Genomic DNA, 18,453 nt, shown 5'->3' with positions numbered 1-18,453 from the left:
GGAATACACAAACAGGCTCCCCGACTGACCAGAGGAAGTGCTAGCACAGCGACCAGGACACATACCCACATCCAGCTTCCCACCTGTAGACACGGCCAATTGTGTCTGTAGGGACGCTTGACCAAGCCGGAGGTAACACAGGGATTTGATCTGGCGACCCCCGTGTTGGTAGGCAACAGAATAGACTGCTACGCTAACCAGACACCCTTGACATGCTTTTCAGTTGAATGTGAAAATGTCTACCAGTGGTTCATTCCCCTGCCCCCGGCACCTGTGGCCATTCTCAGAGTGATTAGTGTATATTAACATGTGTGATTGCGTGGTGGTTTGCCTCACTGCTCCGACAGCTTGGTGCTGATTTCTCTAAATCACTGTCCATTCTACTGGGAGGGGCAGAAATTATCATTTAAAATGTTGTGGTAAACTAGTGCCTGACACTACCCAAATTAGATTTAGTTAAAGGAAGATATTGATCGGGAGTAATTCATAATAATAGTTTTATTACAGTTGATTTTTACAAGGCTGCTTTAATTTATGAATGGGATTAACATTGCTGATTTCCTGCAAGCTGACTAGCATTGGTGAATGACTGAACCATACCTCTTTCCCCTCCCCCCGCAGACTGTTTCTTAAATTCAAAAGTGCTGTTAGCAGAGGTCCTAGCTGTGCCGCTGCTAGACCCAACTCCATGTCTCCTCTTCTCCCCTTCTTCCTGATTTGCCTCAGAGGAGGAGGTGCACAGTTTAAGCCTACTGGAGCCATAGGTTTGCATCCTGGTGGACAGACAGCTCCTCTCTGATGCCTTGGCATCATCTGTCTTCCCTGGAGTGGATGAAAAGAAAAAAACAAAACAAAAGTACAATCATTGTAAAGCAAAAGCCTGGGTTGGGAGGTGCCGAGTGATTGAAATAAAAAAAAAAGGCTACCAAAATTATTTTAGAAATTCAGATTGTTTACTGGATGTTCTAATGGATTCTAACCAATGTGACTTTTGCAATTCTACAATGCATTTTATATTTGGTTTCAATTAGGTGGCTGTAGCTTGCAAGATCTTGAATGTAACATGAAGCTGTGCCGACTCGAGTGTTGATTTACTGTTTCTTTCTTCTACTACACCCTCTTTAAAATGCTTTATAAACTCAGCTTTTAGTTAAGCTCTGTATAGTTGAGGTTTACTGTGCTCATCATTATCCTTAATGCAGTTGACTGTCCTATTTCTCACCTGTCCCCTGAGTCTTCAGTGAGCTGCAGGTGGTCAAAGTTATGGCATTTGGGTTGGTGGTCCTGGTTGAGGTAATGCCAACCTGGGAGACATATAGGATTTCCATTACACATATTCAACTAGATTGTGGATGACATGTCATACCAGCCCATTTTTTGGCTTTCACCTCTGGCATATCAACTCATGTTTCTCCTTTTGTCAAAAACATCAGCCTTTAGTATACAGTATAAATCAGCTGTTCAGCCCTTCCGTACTTAAAGTTAGAACATAAAGACACACACATGCACATACACACACTCTTGCTTTAAGTGTATTTTCAGTAAAGGCAGAGTTGTGGGGCTATTCGGGGAAGTTTTTCATGGAGTAATTTTAAGCAGGTAGAGAAGTCCAACCCTAACGCTGTACAGTAGGCTTACATGGTGGAAGTGGTCTGACACTGTCAAGGGGAAATATTTATCTTTTAGTTTCACATATTGAAATTAGGAAGTTGTTTCTTTATCCCCCTGAGACACAAAAAGTGCAAAATACCTTTTATAGGTTGATTTGATTCTTCCAAAGAAAAATGGAAACGCCCACGCACACCTGGACATGTTCATTTACCAGGCTGATGAACAAAATAATTCAGAACAAACTAGAAGAACAACACCCACCTGGGAGGTCATACCACGCCTCCAGGAGCCTGTCTGACAAACAGAAGGGGTCTTCTTGGCAGAGAGCTGGGATTGGTCCGCCATGTCTGCTCCAGAGTAGATGGGGGGGTTGCAATGCTCGGTAGCACCGGGCTTCTCACAATCTCTCTGCAGCTGGGCAAGAGAGGACAGCGGACATTTCTAAATCTGGTTATTTTTTCCTTTCATTTCACATCCATCTTTGAATATGAAGATAATGTCTACAGTGATGCTCCAATCCCCAGAAGAAATACAAGTTAATGCATTTTAGCCCTTTTTCTTTACCAGGCACTTGACAAATTGCCTTGTTGCAATCAATGGGTTTTACTAAGGCAAGACAAGGCATGTTTATTTGTATAGCACCTTTCATACACAAAGGCAATTAAGTCCACTAGTGCACCTTTTTTTAATCAGGGAACAGTCACTGGAATAGCACTTGTAGAAAAGAATTAAATACACCTTAAGTTCTTACATACTGTGGGTCTGTGCAACACAAAGTAACTACACAAACGGTTCTCCCAGGACAAGACTCAGTTATGCTCGAATACATATGAACAATTCATAAAAAGTTTCTCCCGGGAAAGTGCAGATTTCTGAGCAAGGAGATTTACAGGCCATAACTTACTCTCTCATCTTATTCTTTTGTTGGTATGAGGAATGCAGATGATGATAACATGCTGCTGTTAGCATATCCTAAGGACTGATAACATTATAATAGATTGTGTCGACTGAAATACCATTTCTCTGACATTGTGACAAGTGCTTTCGTCAAAGTAGCCCTTCAACAAGAACATTAGAGAATCATTATAGCAGGATGTCATTGCTCATGTTCTCAGAAAAAGAAAAGAAACAACACCATTGTTAATTTTCGAATCAGTTTTTATCTGCATGGGGTTGATCGAATTTTGCACGGGTGCGTGAAATTGATTTGCTTTGGAGTATAATGGAATGTTTATTTTCCATCATCATCTTTATTATCATTACCGTAACCTTCAAAATTTATGTTCACTGTACTTCAATTTGTTTGAAATTCTAAAACCTCCACACACACCCATGATGAATGTGCTACATTAAATATTAAAATTATTTAAGTAAAAAAACAAAGGGGAGGTTTACAAGATGGTAGTGAGACCAGCTATGTTATATGGTTTGGAGACAGTAGCACTCACGAAAAGACAGGAGGTGGAGCTGGGGGTGGCAGAGTTTAAGATGCTAAGATTTTGATTAGGAGTGAGGAAGGAGGACAGTATTAGGAATGAGTATATTAGAGGGACAGCTCAGGTTGGACGGTTTGAGGACAAAGCAAGAGAGGCAAGACTGAGATGGCTTGGACATGTGTGGAGGACAGATGGTGGATATAATGGGAGAAGGATGCTGAATATGGAGCTGGCCAGGGAAGAGGAGAAGAGGAAGGCCAAAGGGGAGCTTTATGGATGTGGTGAGGGAGGACATGCAGGTGGCTGGTGTGACAGAGGAAGATGCAGAGGACAGGAAGAAATGGAAACGGATGAGCTGCTGTGGCGACCCCTAACAGGAGCACTTTACCCAAAAAACAAAAAAAACAAAAAAAATCGTAGAAAAAACTTTGTGAAAACGAATTTATGATTTTCAACAAAGGGCAGCACGGTGGCACAGTGATTAGTACGGTTGCCTCAGAGCAATAAGGCCCTGGGTTCAAGCCCAGGGGTAATCCAACCTTGGGGGTCATCCCGGGTTGTCCTCTGTTTAGAGTTTGCATGTTCTCCCTGTGTCTGCGTGGGTTTCCTCCGGGTGCTCCGGTTTCCTCCCACAGTCCAAAGACATGTAGGTCAGGTGAATCGGCCATACTGAATTGTCACTAGGTGTGAGTGTGAGTGTGTGTGTGTGTGTGTGTGTGTGTGTGTGTGTGTGTGTGTGTGTGTGTGTGTGTGTGTGTGTGTGTGTGTGTGTGTGTGAGCCCTGTGATGGACTGGCAGCCTGTCCAGGGTGCATCCCCGCCTGCCGCCCAATGACTGCTGGGATAGGCTCCAGCATCCCGTGACCCCGATTGGGATAAGCAGCTTGGATAATGGATGGGTGGATGGATTTTCAACACAAGTAAGCTGTCAACTCTCCAAAACTCCAAAAGGCACCATCAGATTTTGAGGAGAGATCCAACATGATTGGTTAGAAAAGGCAAAAAAATGTTGAAGAGTGGGCCAATGGCAGTCTGGGAAGGCAAAGATAACAGACTGAGAGTTCTCTGTTTGAGAATCACTCAGACCTTGAGTTCTTTTTTTTTTGGCTGGTGGCTGGCCAACTACCTAACCCAAGACAATGTCTCACTGACAATAGCACTTCTTATTATTGAGCGCTAACGCGTGTGTGTGTGTGTGAGTGTGTGTGTATGTGTGTGTGTGTGTGTGTGTGTGTGTGTGTGTGTGTGTGTGTGTGTGTGTGTGTGTGTATCTTTTTGTCTGTCTGTCTGTCTGCGTGCACACTACAGAAGATCATTGGCCAAACAAGTTTTGAAAATCACCCATAAAAAGCATCACAACTGAGAGAGCTTCATTGACCCACTCTTCACCTCCGCCTCTCTGGGGCGCCGACTAAAGCAGTGCCAGAAGACACACGCTTTAGCGCGATTCATCCCATGAATTATCCTTTGTCAAACCGATCATCTCTGTGAACTGTGTGAACTTGTTTCGTTGGCAATAAATTCACTAAAAAACTGACATATTAGCACACGGCTTTCAGCACAGTGAAGTGGATTTCAGAAATGATTCCAAATGCAGAAATGGAAGAGAGAGCAAGAACTTGTTCAGTATAGCTGAGAGAAAAGGCAGATGAAACCACAAACTAATTTCAGATAAACAGCAAATTTACATTGCGCTAAATTATACCCCTCAGTGAATGAGAAGTTAAATTAGCCAGAGATTGCTCAAATATATAATTAAATGATTGGGGTCTTTGTTGTCTCTATATGGTAGACATTCCACTTGTGTAGTACCTTTCCTTCTTTTTTTTTTTACATGTAGTCTGCCAGATGTAGTACCAGAACCCATGCCTCCCACCCCGTCAGAAGACCAGAAACCAAACCTGGGTAATTGACATTTCTAGTGGAAAGTCCTTGAGAGTTTCCATTGGTTATCTCACCTCTATTAGGGGGTTCTTACGGATGACAGATGGCTTGTTGATAAATGGGGTGATGGATGAGCCGGTTATGTCATCTGGATCAAACACATCGCTGATCTCACTGCTTAAGGAACTACTGTCATCCCAACTAGAAAGAGAGTAAGTCAAGGAGAGACATAAGAAAGGCAAAGAAACACAGAGGGTGAGGAATGTTATAATTCAAGGCATTAAAGCAAATGAAAGGGAAAACTAGTTTCGGGTGGGGCACTGAGTGAGGGTAAAATAGCGGGGAAGCCAAGCCAAGAACTATTATGACTTCAGAGCAAGGTGACCCCACCTTTTATATTTAGTTATAACCATAGTTATACAGAGGCGGTATATGTCAAACAAATGTGACAAAAAAGGATTTAAGCCCAGAAAATTAAAATGCACATATGAGGTCTTTACATCACTTAAACCCCTACAATCAATTAATTAGTCTACAAATGTACATATTGTATCCTACAACTGTTTAAAATGCTTTTATTCGGAGCTGCTGTGTGAAGAGCAGTTTGATAACACCATCTTTCACCAAAATATCCAAATTGATACGCACCATAGCTAAGGTTGACACATAAAAATCCCATTATACGTATTTTCCCCATTTGAAATAACTAAATCTCCTCAAACAAGATCTGTGTTTCACACAGGGTAAATATAATAGAATAGAATAGAACAGAACACTTTTTATTAGTCATTTTGTACATGCATACAAATGAAATGTGTTCTCTGCATTTAACCGATCTTATTGTATAGGAGCAATGGCAGCTGTAATGCAGCGCTCGGGGACCAACTCTAGTTCTTCTTTCCATTGCCTTGGTCAAGGGCACAGGCCGGAGTATTAACCCTAACATGCATATCTTTTTTGATGGTGGGAGGAAACCGGAGCACCCGGAGGAAACCCACGCAGACACGGGGAGAACATGCAAACTCCACACACAAAGGACCTGGGCTTTGAACCCAGGACCTTCTTGCTGTGAGGCAACAGCGCTAACCACTGGGCCACCATGCTCCCAGTCACCTACCGATTTTGTTGCATGATTATGGGGGTACTTGCTGATTATGTTGGCAGTTCAGAAGCAGTCATTTGCTTCAGCCTTCTTTTGACAAAACCAGAATTTCTTTTTTAATTTTGCAAGCACTTCAGGATGGACTGAATATTTAAATAGAGACTAAACCCTTTTTTGCGATCATAGCAGATAAACAGAGCTGCAGCTAATAACATGAATAATGGGTCTGTTTGATTTAGGTGCATCTATCAGCATTGACAGACAAACAGACAGACATAACTATCTTTAACAATTGTCATTAGTACTGTCAATGCTGGTTCTTTGATACACCTAAATCAAACAGACCCATTATCTGTGTTATTAGCAGCAGCTGTTTATCCTGTTATGCTAACATCACAGAATACCAAGACCAGCCTGGTATGTTTTTAACCCTTAGATTTTTTTTTTTTTACCTGTAGATATCAGCAAACTTACTAAAATGGTCTAGGTTTTAGTTACTCTTGAAAGTACATGTTTGGCAAATTTTGTATTTTTCCCCCCAGTGCTTTCTGAACTTTTTGTGGCAGCTAGAGTTCCAAGTTGATCCCTGATGACAATGATACTGTGAGTATTTGTGAACTTACATAGGTAAAGTACTTAAAATACCTCATGATCAATCATACAATAAATTAACAATACAAAATGTACAGGCGTTTAAGGGATGAACCTAAACCAGTAGCAGGGAAACAAACGACAGTCATGCACACGCACAAACAGACAGACAGACAGACAGACACACACACACACACACACACTGTACTCACAAACACAGGGTCCAGTGATAATCCATTAGTTCTACATCACCACTCTGTTCTTCAGAACTATTCAGCTCTGTTGCCTAGCGATGAATGGCAGAACCAGAGAACGCTAAACTGTGTTCCACACACACACACACACACACACACACACACACACACACACACACACACACACACACACACACACACACACACACACTTCACAGATGTTCTAATGAATAATCTCAGCTATATCAGTATAAATGCAACTCTAAAACGTAGCACCAATATTAGTCATATCACATGTACCCAAATAGCGCAGGAGTGGTGCAGATTCATCCTCTTACACAAATCATTTAATAATATATGTGACAGAGATGGGCTTTATTTACACTATTGAAGAAAGCTTCAAGTTTTGGCCATATAAGATATGTTTATTGCTGCAAAATAGAAAAAAATCCTCCGTTGGAAACTAGCTTGTCAGAGGTACAGCTAGTTTTCAGACAATTTGAAATGGCAATTAGTTAAATAGTAGACAAAAAAACAGTTGTGCCATTTTCTCAACGGTCAGCATTCTTTCAAAATACTGCAATTTTGCATTGCGATCCCAGAATTTCAAGACATTTATTGAATTCAGCGCATTCTAATTTTGAATCCAGAGAAGAATTGCTCTGGACAAAATCTAACAAATGGTGCGCCACATAGCATCCATTGACCATACCTTGAAAAGATAGATGGCTGTTCTTTACTGAGAGGAAAAGACAGGTGGAAAGAGGTCAAAAAACAAGTCCAGTCTCTGCTCTGTCCAGATCTGTACTTTTCTCTGGACCACTCATTTACACATACTTCTAGTTTCTTTCTATTTTATCCTTTTGCTTGTCTTTGTTCTTCTCTTTCCTTCTTCTGTCTTCTTTGTCTTTCGCTCTTCTCTGTCTCCCCTGTTCCGTCCTCAAATGCAGCGCGCTGTGTGCAGCTCCAAGCTGCTTCTGCCGATCCTCATATACACATACACACATAGTCCAATTGTCACATACACACAGAAACACAGACACACATGCACACATGCACACACAGCCATAAAGGCCATTCGCTAAAGCACAGGGTCACTGACTGACTGAGCTTTTCCCCTTGCAACTACACACACGTGGACACACTCAGAGGGGGAGTGGCTAAGACACACTATTCATTTGCCACTGAACCAAACATGAACCAACTGACATCCACAGGGTGAAAAGTCAGTGACAACACACACACACACACACACACACACACACACACACACACACACACACACACACACACACACAAAGACACAAACACTTGTGTCAAATGATATTTCTGAGGCAATTACATCAATCAAAACCCCTGTTACTGTTATTTTAGTTGTTGAAATGTTGTAAACAGAAGTGCTATGGAATGCTGGTAGAAGTGAAGTGGCTTGAAAAAAATTGGTTTTAGTCCTTCAACACAGTCAACTTAATTGTGAATCAGTTGGCAAACTGTTGCTTCACAAAAATGGGTTCAAAGCTCAGTTTGTAAAATGCTGACAGAAATGAATGTCAACACTAGAATTGACTAAACTACAGCACTACAAAAAACCTACACTCAACCCAGCCCAGGTTGAAAACTATAAACTGGTTTCACTCCTACCCTTTCTATCAAAAATACTTGAGCGCATGGTCTTTAACCAAGTCTCTGAATTCCTTTATGAAAACCATCTGTATGATCCAAATCAGTCTGGCTTTAAGCGGGGTCACTCTACCGAGACTACACTCCTGTCAGTAATGGAATCACTGCGTTTGGCTAGAGCTGCTGGTGAGTCCAAAGCTTTATTGATGCTAGATTTGTCAGCTCCCTTTGACATGGTTAACCACCAAATCCTCCTCTCCACACTCACTAAGCTTGTTATCTCAGGATCTGCCCTCCACTGGTTCATGTCCTACCTCTCAGGGAGAACTTTTAGAGTATCTTGGAGGGGAGAAGTGTCCAAACCGCATGGCTTATCCACAGGGGTCCCTCAAGGGTCAGTGCTCAGTCCCCTTCTCTTCTCAATATACACCACCTCACTTGGTGCAATCATCCGCTCCCATGGTTTCTCATTGCTATGTTGACAATACCCAGTTCATCCTATCATTCCCACCAGATAATCCGACAGTCTCCACATTGATGTTATGCCTTGCTGATATCGCTGGATGGATGAAAGAACGTCATCTTCTGCTTAGCCTATCTAAGACTGAGCTCTTTGTCATCCCAGCCAGTCCATCCTTACAACAATAGATCAATATCCAGCTCAAATCAACCCAACTTGTGCACACAAAGTCTGCCCGAAACCTGGGTATCATGACTGATGACCAACTAACCTTTAAGGTTCACATGGCCTCGATTTCTCGGTCGTGCCAATTTTCCTCATACAACATCAGGAAAATTAGACCTTACCTGTCTGAGCGTGCAGCATAACCCCTGGTATATCCATCATCCAAACTGCTTATCCTGCTCTCAGGGTCATGGGGATGCTGGAGCCTATCCCAGCAGTCATTGGGCGGCAGGCGGGGAGACACCCTGGACAGGCCACCAGGCCATCACAGGGGACAGGCCACCAGGCCATCACAGCCCCCCCCACCCCACCCCACACCACACACACACACACACACACACACACACACCTAGGGACAACTTAGTATGGTCGATTCACCTGACCTACATGTCTTTGGACTGTGAGAGGAAACTGAAGCATGTGGAGGTAACCCACGCAGACACGGGAGAACATGCAAACTCCACACAGAGGACGACACGGGATGACCCCAAGGGTTGGAGAACGCCGGGGCTCGAACCTAGGACCTTTTTGCTGTGAGGTGACTGCACTAACCACTGCACCACCCTCTCCTGGTACAGGCTCTTGTAACATCATGAATTGACTACTGCAACTCCTTACTGGCAGGTCTTCCTGCATGCACTTTCAAACCTCTGCAAATGATCCAGAACGCAGAGACGCATCTGGTATTCAACCAACCCAAAACAGCACATGTCACTCCGCTGTTCATATCCCTTCATTCGCTCCCAGTAGCTGCCCGCATCAAATTCAAAACCTTGATGCTTGCTTACAGAACAGCAACTAAAATGGCTCCCGCCTACCTGGACTCCCTCATTCAGGTCTACAGTCAGTCCCACTCACTACGTTCTGCCAATGAAAGGCGCCTGGCACTTCCGCCAAAACAGGGCCCTAAGTCACTAGCCAGACGCTCCTCTTCTGTAGTTCCCCGGTGGTGGAACGAGTTACCAATCTCCATTCAATCCACTGAGTCCCTCTCCATCTTTAAGATTGAAGCTAAAGACCCAGCTCTTTCATGAACACCTCCACACCTGATGGTATTAATAAAAATACAAAAAAAAAAAAAATCACTTCTATGCACCCTATGCATTGCCTTTGTCCACTGCTTGTTGACACCTATGTCCTATTGGACTTTAACCTAGTTTTTTTGGCCTTTACTTGCGTTGTTGTCCCCTGACTAGATCCTTGCTTGTGTTGCATTAACTCTCAGATGTACGTCGCTTTGGATAAAAGTGTCTGCTCAATGAAAATGTAACATTGTAAAATTGTAACTCAACAACTGAAAATACACTTGTGAAAATGTACATTCTTAGTCAAAGTCCTTGTACTTCAGGCTCTTTAAAGATAATTCCATTTTAATTACAACTTGGGTCTTATTTTCATAGTTTTTTTAATCAATCAGTTATATCTTTTCAAACTCTAACTTCCTTTGGAAGATATTGGACACAGGAACACCAATGGAGACAGCTTTTCCACAATATCTTATAGTGCAATGGAACATGATCCTTGAACCCGTCCACTCACCAACATGAAAGGGCAGGATGTGCCTCAGTTATACTGTGTACATGATTTTCCATTAGCTATGACTTTCCATTTGCACTGGCCAGGACTACCTACGGGGAGTACAGACTGGTCATTTCTGTAAGTTGAACCAGGAAGTAGCTCAGCAATGTGATGGACCGTTGCTGATGATACTGGACATTTTGGCTAATAACATTTGATTTTCACTCTCATTTACACTTCCAAGTTAAGGTAACTGGGTTGAACTGGACTATTGAAACATGTCTGCGGTTTGTCTTCCAGGGCCCTATAAGATGCCATTGTGAAGACGTCTCCAGAGATGATGCCATGTCCAAAATCTCCTCAATGAAGAGAACAGAATATCATAACCAATTATGCATGATGGCAAAAACTATGAAAACAACATTCAGATTATAAAACATGAAAGTATCACTTAAGCTCCTTTAATTGTCCATCATTTAACCTGACACTTAATTAGTATGATAAAGTTCGAAGCAGACTAGGAACTGCTAGTTCAGATACCAGTGAATGAATAATCCTACCCCCTATCACTTTATCCCTACCACCATTGTGATATGTTTGATCAAGGCAAACCCCAAACTTCTCCCATGAGTGGTTGTGACTAGCATTAGAAGAATGTGGTCGCCCTATGTGTGGTACTGGGATTGATTCTAATAGTGTACGATAAATCAGGGACTGTCCTCCACTACCCGTCCTCCAACCCATACGACCACATGTAGGTCGTATACCCTCTAATATGGCTCACAGCAGCGCTTCCTAAATTAGCGCCCCTACTGGTGGCAGGGTATATGCCACAGATACTTTTCGCCTCTGTTGCATTGCGAGTTTTTATCTACTTGTTGACATCCTTTTTACAACGCCTCAAAGACAGGCTAATAAAGGTAAGTAGTCAGTAAATAGTGATAAAAACTATTTCAGAACAATAGACTATGTAGTCAGTGCTTTTTTGTGTTGTTTCGCCATCTAGTATAGTAACTACGATTGGTATTGGCAGCATGACCACTAGAGGTCGCTTAACAACGACCCCATAGGTCATTTGTACAATCAGCTTATTATGACCCATAATTATGTTTGTAGCACAGTATATGATAATAGATGACACCCTCAATCTCTTGTCCAAGAATGTTGGTGAGGAAACACTCCACAGTAAAAAAAAAAGAGCCTTTCCAGGAAAAGAAGCTGGAAGGCACAAGCAGAGGGTTTCTTCTTCCAGGACAATGATGTGACATATTTAGAAATAAAATACTTAATGCAAGCACTTAAAGGGGAAGTCACCTTTTTTTTTCTTTTTGCATTTTCCTCCTTTAGCGATAGCGACAGTAGATATAGACATGAAAGCCAGGCGAGAGAAAGACGATGACATGCAGCAAGGGGCCTGGGCTGGATTCAAACCCAGGCCACTGCGGTAAGGACTCAGCCTTATAATGTGGTACATGCTCTACCAGGTGAGCCACCGGGGTGCCCCCATTTCCCTTTTTTTAAAAGCTAGACCTCATTGAAATTCTGTTGGGCATCGTTTATACAAAAACTGATCTTTACAGCGTTGAGAAATTTACCATGGATCTTCTAATTGGGATTCATCACAGTCCAATGGGGGCATCAGTTAAGTCTTCAAAGATTATCTCTTTTTTGAAACAAAAACCTCACAGTACAGTCACATGTATCTTAATTTGATTTATGTTTATTCAAAATATGTTTTGAATATGCAAATTCGAATTTGATTTGAAACAACTTTTTGCACTTGTTGCAGTACATCCAAACCATCTGCAAACATACGACCTTGTGAGAGTAGAGAGTGCTGCATCCTCTACAGCCACAAACTTCTACAGATCAGCACAGATGTAGCACAGAAAATATATTTGTGCCGAAGGGCAAATAAAATTATTTCCACTTAATAGAAAGCATTGTTTGTGACTTCTTTCGTAATGGGACATATTAAGATACTATGTCTGACTGTACTGTGAGCTTTCTGCTTTCATTAAGGAGAGAGATCATGGATTTTGAGCGCTTAAACACTTGCTCCAATAGACTGTACTGAAGCCCAGTGAGAAGATTCTTCAAAGTGGCACATTTCTCAGAGGTGAAGCAATCAGAGCAGATTTCTTCTGAATGTTTCTGGAATGATGCCCAATGATGTCTTAATGTGGTCTAGGTTTGAAAACAGTAAACCTATCATTCAATGACTCATCAGTGAATAATAAAAAATGTCTTTATGACTGAGATGTTTATGTGACTGATCAAAGATACAGTAAATGCACTAGGCCTTTCCAAATGCACAGTTTTAAAGAAGTGTCTGTCTGACTGACTGAATTTGCCGTTTGCTGCCTACACAAGGGAAAAATGTATTGACGTTTTTGAAGGTTATAATTTGCTCTGTAAACCAAAAATACCCAGCCCTCTGCAGAGATAAACTTAATGAGAAAAACAGAGGTAAGCCATTATCTCCGACTTCTACACAAACAACACAACTGGTGGAGTCTTGGAATAAAATGGAAAATATCAACAGGCACGGAGCAATAACATGTCAACAGCATGCTATGTACTGTTAACTATCTGTTGAATTTAGCCTTACTGTCTTAACCACTATGCAGACAGAAAGACACAGAAGGTTGTGAGGGGATCAAGCAGTAGCTAGAGGCTGAGAACAGGAGCAGACCACCAAAATATCACTTTTTATAAACTGCAGGTCTCACTCTGTGGTCAGCATATTGGTAGATACAGCCAGAGAACTAGACAGAAAAAAGGGAAATAGGAATGAGGGTAAAGTCCACAGAGAGATTCAATACAAACTAACCAGCTCTATTTGTGTTTGAGAGGGAGGAGAGAGAGAGAGAGAGAGAATGACTCTGTGTGTGTGTGTGTGTGTGTGTGTGTGTGTGCGCGCGCGCGCGCACGCGCGCCTATGGCCTTCCCTCTCTGTTTTAGTCAGTGGTGATGGCTATGATCAATGGTGATGGCTATGATCAACATCCTTTAAGGGAGCTAACTAGCTTGATGACAGTGTCTCATGTATATTACATGGAAAGACTTTCAGTTCTGCTATTTCGCTCATTAATGGTGAACCCAGTTGAAATCCAATCTTGCCCTGTAATTTATGAAACAATTATTTGTTAGATCATTTACTGAAGAAAAAAAAAACACTGAAGGAAGAACCATGACATGTCCCATGTGACACATCCCATATTTCTCATTTCTAAAAACTGATTAAGCTGGTATATTGACAGGTATTCCCACTGAAAAATTCCAGAGAACTAAAGGAGTTCAGACCTGTTGCATTTACATCACGTGCAAAGAAAAACTTTGAGAAAATTTTAAAAGATGAGGTTGTCTCCCTAGTTGATGGCAAACTAGACCTCTTGCAGTTTGCTTGTCAAGCTGACAAGGGTGTGGAGGATGCAAAACTCTCTATCCTTGACAAAGTATACAAGCACCTGGAAAAACCCAATTCTCATGTGAGACTTTTATTTGCCGACTTCTCTTTGGCTTTTAACAAGATGCAACCTCACATTTTGATCGAGCAGCTTGCTTATTTTAATTCACCTGATCAGCTTTTAATGTTACTTTTAAATGTTTTAACAGACAGAAACCAGCAGGTTTTAGTTAATGGAGTTATGTCCAATGTCCTGGTCTTAAACAGGGGCTCACCCCAGGGTTGCGTTCTTTCCCCCTTGCTTTTTATTTTGTATATAGACAGCTGTCGGTCTTCTAAAGAGGGTGAAATTCTCTGACAATACTGCACTTTGGTCTCTTCTTCAGGGCTCGGAGTCAGACCACGATTGTGCCCTACCTGCCTTTGTTGACTGGTGTGATGATAACTTCCTTGACCTCAATGTGTCAAAAATTAAGGAACTTATAATGATTTTAAGAGAAACAGTGATAAACCCAAAGCTAGCACTATACACGGTAGGGATTTTAAATTGTTGACACTTATAAGTACTTGGGACTGTGTTTGACTCCCAACTCAAGTTTGATGTGAACACAGATTCAACTGTCAAGCATGAACAACAAAGAATTCACTTACTGCACGAGCTTAACTCCTTTAATGTCTGTAACACCATCTTGTGTATTTCTATCCGGACATTTATTGAAAGTCTTTTAACTTTTTCCTTTATTTGTTGGTTTAATGGGCTGGCTATGAAGGACATAAATAGCCTAAACAGTATGGTTTAGGTTTAAGAAATGGAAACAGATGATCCGCTGTGGCGACCCCTAACGGGAGCAGCTGAAAGTAGTAGTATAGTATGGTTTAGGTCTGCTCCAACATAATTGGAGTCCAGCAGAGAGACTTGTGCTCCCCCCGGGAGAAACGTGTGGCCCAGAAAGCAAAAGGAATTATTAGCCAATCTGACCACGTCCTGTCCTGTAAATTCACTGTAATGCCCTCAAGCCGGCGCTATAAAGCGCCCCTAGGAAAACGAATTGCTATTCTAAGTCCTTCATTCCTTCTGCTATGAGGCTGTTAAATGCCGACAGTAGCCATTTAAATGAACGCTTTATATTGTTTTAAACCACAATAGTTGGTTTATACCTTGTTTTTCACATGGCTTGCGGGCCTGTACGTTCACTGAATGTTGTACTGGAATGTAACATGCAATACAGCTTAGGATGCTTTATTTATTTATTTATTCGATTCTTTTAACTTATGTGAATTTTTATCCTTCGCCTGGTCCTCGCATGAGTCTGCATGCAAGGCCACACAAAGGTGACCGTGTGCATCTCTATCCCATGTACTGATCTGTCTGTTGCCTCTGACATACTGATGATTGCCACTTGTCTGTGAGTGTGTATGGTCTGGGTAGATTGTAAAACTGAACTGCCCTTCTGGGATAAATAAAGTTGTCTGAATCTGAATCGGACATTGTACAATGCATGCACTCTCACACACAAAGAAACTAGAATGTCGAAACAACCAAGTATTACGTGGGCATCTTTGTTAGCACCTTAACCTCTAAACCGCTAACGGCTGCCCTATTGGCTAATTCTCAATACGATCTTTTGACTCACACATTTAGAAACACACACATACACACAGACATGCCAGTCTCTTCTGAATACAATAAAGTTCTCTGCTGATGCAACACTAATATAATATGGTGAAATGCTGTGTATGGGGGCACACTGATAAAGTGGCAGTGGAAGGGTGGCTGTATCGCTGAAAATAAAACCCACCATCTGTATATGCAGGCTGTCCAGCACCCTCAGTCACTGACTGACATAGAAGTTACTATGATTTCCATTCCTTCTCTCTATGATTTCAAACTAAGTAAAAGGTGGACACACAGAAGTTCTTACCTATCATAGTCGTTTTGTGTCTTGGCAGGCAGCTGGAGGGCGTGTCTAGCTGGTGATGCCAGTGATGATGTCACCACATTGATTTGGGACAGACTGGCCATGTGGAGGGAGATCACACCGGCCTGTCTCTCTGCTGAATCACTGCAAAAGAACAGAGGAACCAGTTAGTTACGTTGTACATGACTTTTGGTCAAACTAAAACCAACTGAAACTGACTGGAATCAAACACAAAAGGACAGAGAGGTAAGGTTTCTGGACCAGTACTTTACAGCTGTGACGGTAAGCACACACACACACACACACACACACACACACACACACATACAAACAATAAGTAGTAGATAGTGTGGCAGTGTGGCAAGCATTGTTTGTCTGCAAACATTACAGTCATACTCCCATCATTCCACTTGCCACTGCACCTTAGACAAACACCTTATACTTGCCAGGGAAACACAGCTCTCATCAGTCCGTTACTTATACCATCCTGAAACAGAAATACACCCTGATTTTTTGGGTTTATTCACATTAGTTCAAAATATCACCAAGAAATACCTACCATTTACAGGAGAGACACCCCTTGACAAATGAGTAGTGTCCCATAATTAAAAATAGAAATTATTGCCCATTTTAAAGGGACAGTAGGAAATTCAAGTATCCGATTATTAAAACAGCAACTCCTTTTCATTTTATTTGAGCAGTAAATGTCATGATGGGACATCCCCGTTTGGATTGAATAGTTGGTGCATGATGAGGTACCCTGCCTTTACATGTTCAATCCAGCCAAGTCTGGTTATCTATGCAAAAACAAAAATCCAAAGGGTACAGCTTTCTTGTTCTGTGACACAAACATGTTGACTCACTTTTCTGCACTGTGTTTAGAGCATGCAACATTTCTGGACACGATACAAGGGATCTGTCTATGGATAAATTGATAGCATTCTTCACAATTTTACATGCATTTGGAATATTTGATGGCATTAACCTGGTTATTAACAGCATCTGGTCAGAGGACAATGAACTGGGTCCGAATTACAGGAGAGCTCGGCTCCCCTGAAAAGGACATGAGCTCCCCTGAAAGCCTACTTTAGGGGGAGTTCTGAAACATCGTCCATTTTTTGTGTCACAGGTTATAGGTTTTTATTTTTCTGTACATTAAGGTTCCTGAAATGAATAATAATAATAAAAATGTGCCATGTTGTGTTTATTCACTCATTGCATTCCAATATCTGAACATCTGTCTTCACTATAATAAACATAATGCTGTTTCTATTCCTGCTGTGACCATCCATGCATGCAGCACACTCAAATCACTACGTTTATGTCGTCACCTCAACTTCTTCTCTACACTGAGTTTGCTAGCTAACAAGTTGCCCTGTTGTCGCTTCTGATTCAGGGAATTACAATTAAATTAATGTATTGTCATTAAAAACAATGTGCAGGCAAATGTTAAAAATGAAATAAGGACTGCGGCTTCGCCAAACAGTGCAAGACAGACATAGACAAACACAGCGAACACAGTATAAGATAAACACAGATGAAGACCAAAAGCTGAAAATTAGTTAAAAAACAGCATGAGTACAAAATATTTAAAAATATCCATAGACATTCAGTAGGTAGCCAGGTTCAGGTGGGCAACAGCTTGGGGAAAGAAGCCATTTTTGAGCCTGGTAGTGCAGGCTCTGAGGATCTTGTAGCGCCTCCCAAAGCGCAGGGGGGTTGAACAATCTGTGGTTGGGATCTCTGCTGATGCTGAGACCCCTTCGAAGGCAGCGTTTGTGATAAATGTCTTTTATGGCTGGGAGCTGGTGATATGCTGGTGATATGCTGGCTATTGTATTATGGTGTATTATCTTAGTGATGTTGCATCTAGGATGTTTTACTATGCAGTAGGCGTTTGCGTGTTGTGTTTAGAGTGTGGCTGTTGTCTTGCTGGCCTATGTTTTGTGTAAGACCAACAGTTGAGGCTGTGGGCATGTTCTGATATTGTCATGTGGTCATGTGATGTTATTTATCTAAGTCTGGTCTGTTTAGAAGGGTAGCGTAAACCAATGGCCAAGTCACTGTGTGGATTTGTTTTTTTTGTTGTTGCTAAACTGACATATAAACACTGCAACAAGGCATCTGGGTAGCATGGTGATCTATTCCATTGCCTACCAACACAGGGATCTCTGGTTCGGATCCCCATGTTACCTCCGGCTTTGTCGGGCTTCCCTACAGACACAGTTGGCCATGTCTGCGGGTGGGAAGCCAGGTGTGGGTATGTGTCCTGGTCGCTGCACTAGTGCCTCCTCTGGTCGGTTGGGGTGCCTGTTTGGGTGGGGGGGAATAGTGTGATCCTCCCACGCGCTACATCCCCCTGGTGAAACTCCTCACTGTCAGGTGAAAAGAAGCAGTAGGCGACTCCACATGTATCAGAGGAGGCATGTGGTAGTCTGCAGCCCTCACCAGATCAGCAATGGGTATGGAGCAGCGACTGGGACGG

General features: G+C 42.1%; 1 long non-coding RNA gene across 1 annotated transcript; it reads right to left on the bottom strand.

Annotated features, from left to right (window-relative positions):
* Positions 1-2,014: 2,014 nt before the first annotated feature.
* Positions 2,015-15,983, bottom strand: LOC130113768 (uncharacterized). Its single transcript, XR_008810357.1, has 3 exons — positions 15,972-15,983; positions 5,005-5,131; positions 2,015-2,025 (listed from the first exon to the last, which is right to left on the bottom strand). It is a non-coding gene; the product is annotated as an uncharacterized LOC130113768 (long non-coding RNA).
* Positions 15,984-18,453: the final 2,470 nt, after the last annotated feature.

This window comes from Lampris incognitus, chromosome 6 (assembly GCF_029633865.1).
Source record: "Lampris incognitus isolate fLamInc1 chromosome 6, fLamInc1.hap2, whole genome shotgun sequence".
Taxonomy (NCBI): domain Eukaryota; kingdom Metazoa; phylum Chordata; class Actinopteri; order Lampriformes; family Lampridae; genus Lampris; species Lampris incognitus.
This window is presented reverse-complemented; position numbering and strand designations above follow the sequence as displayed.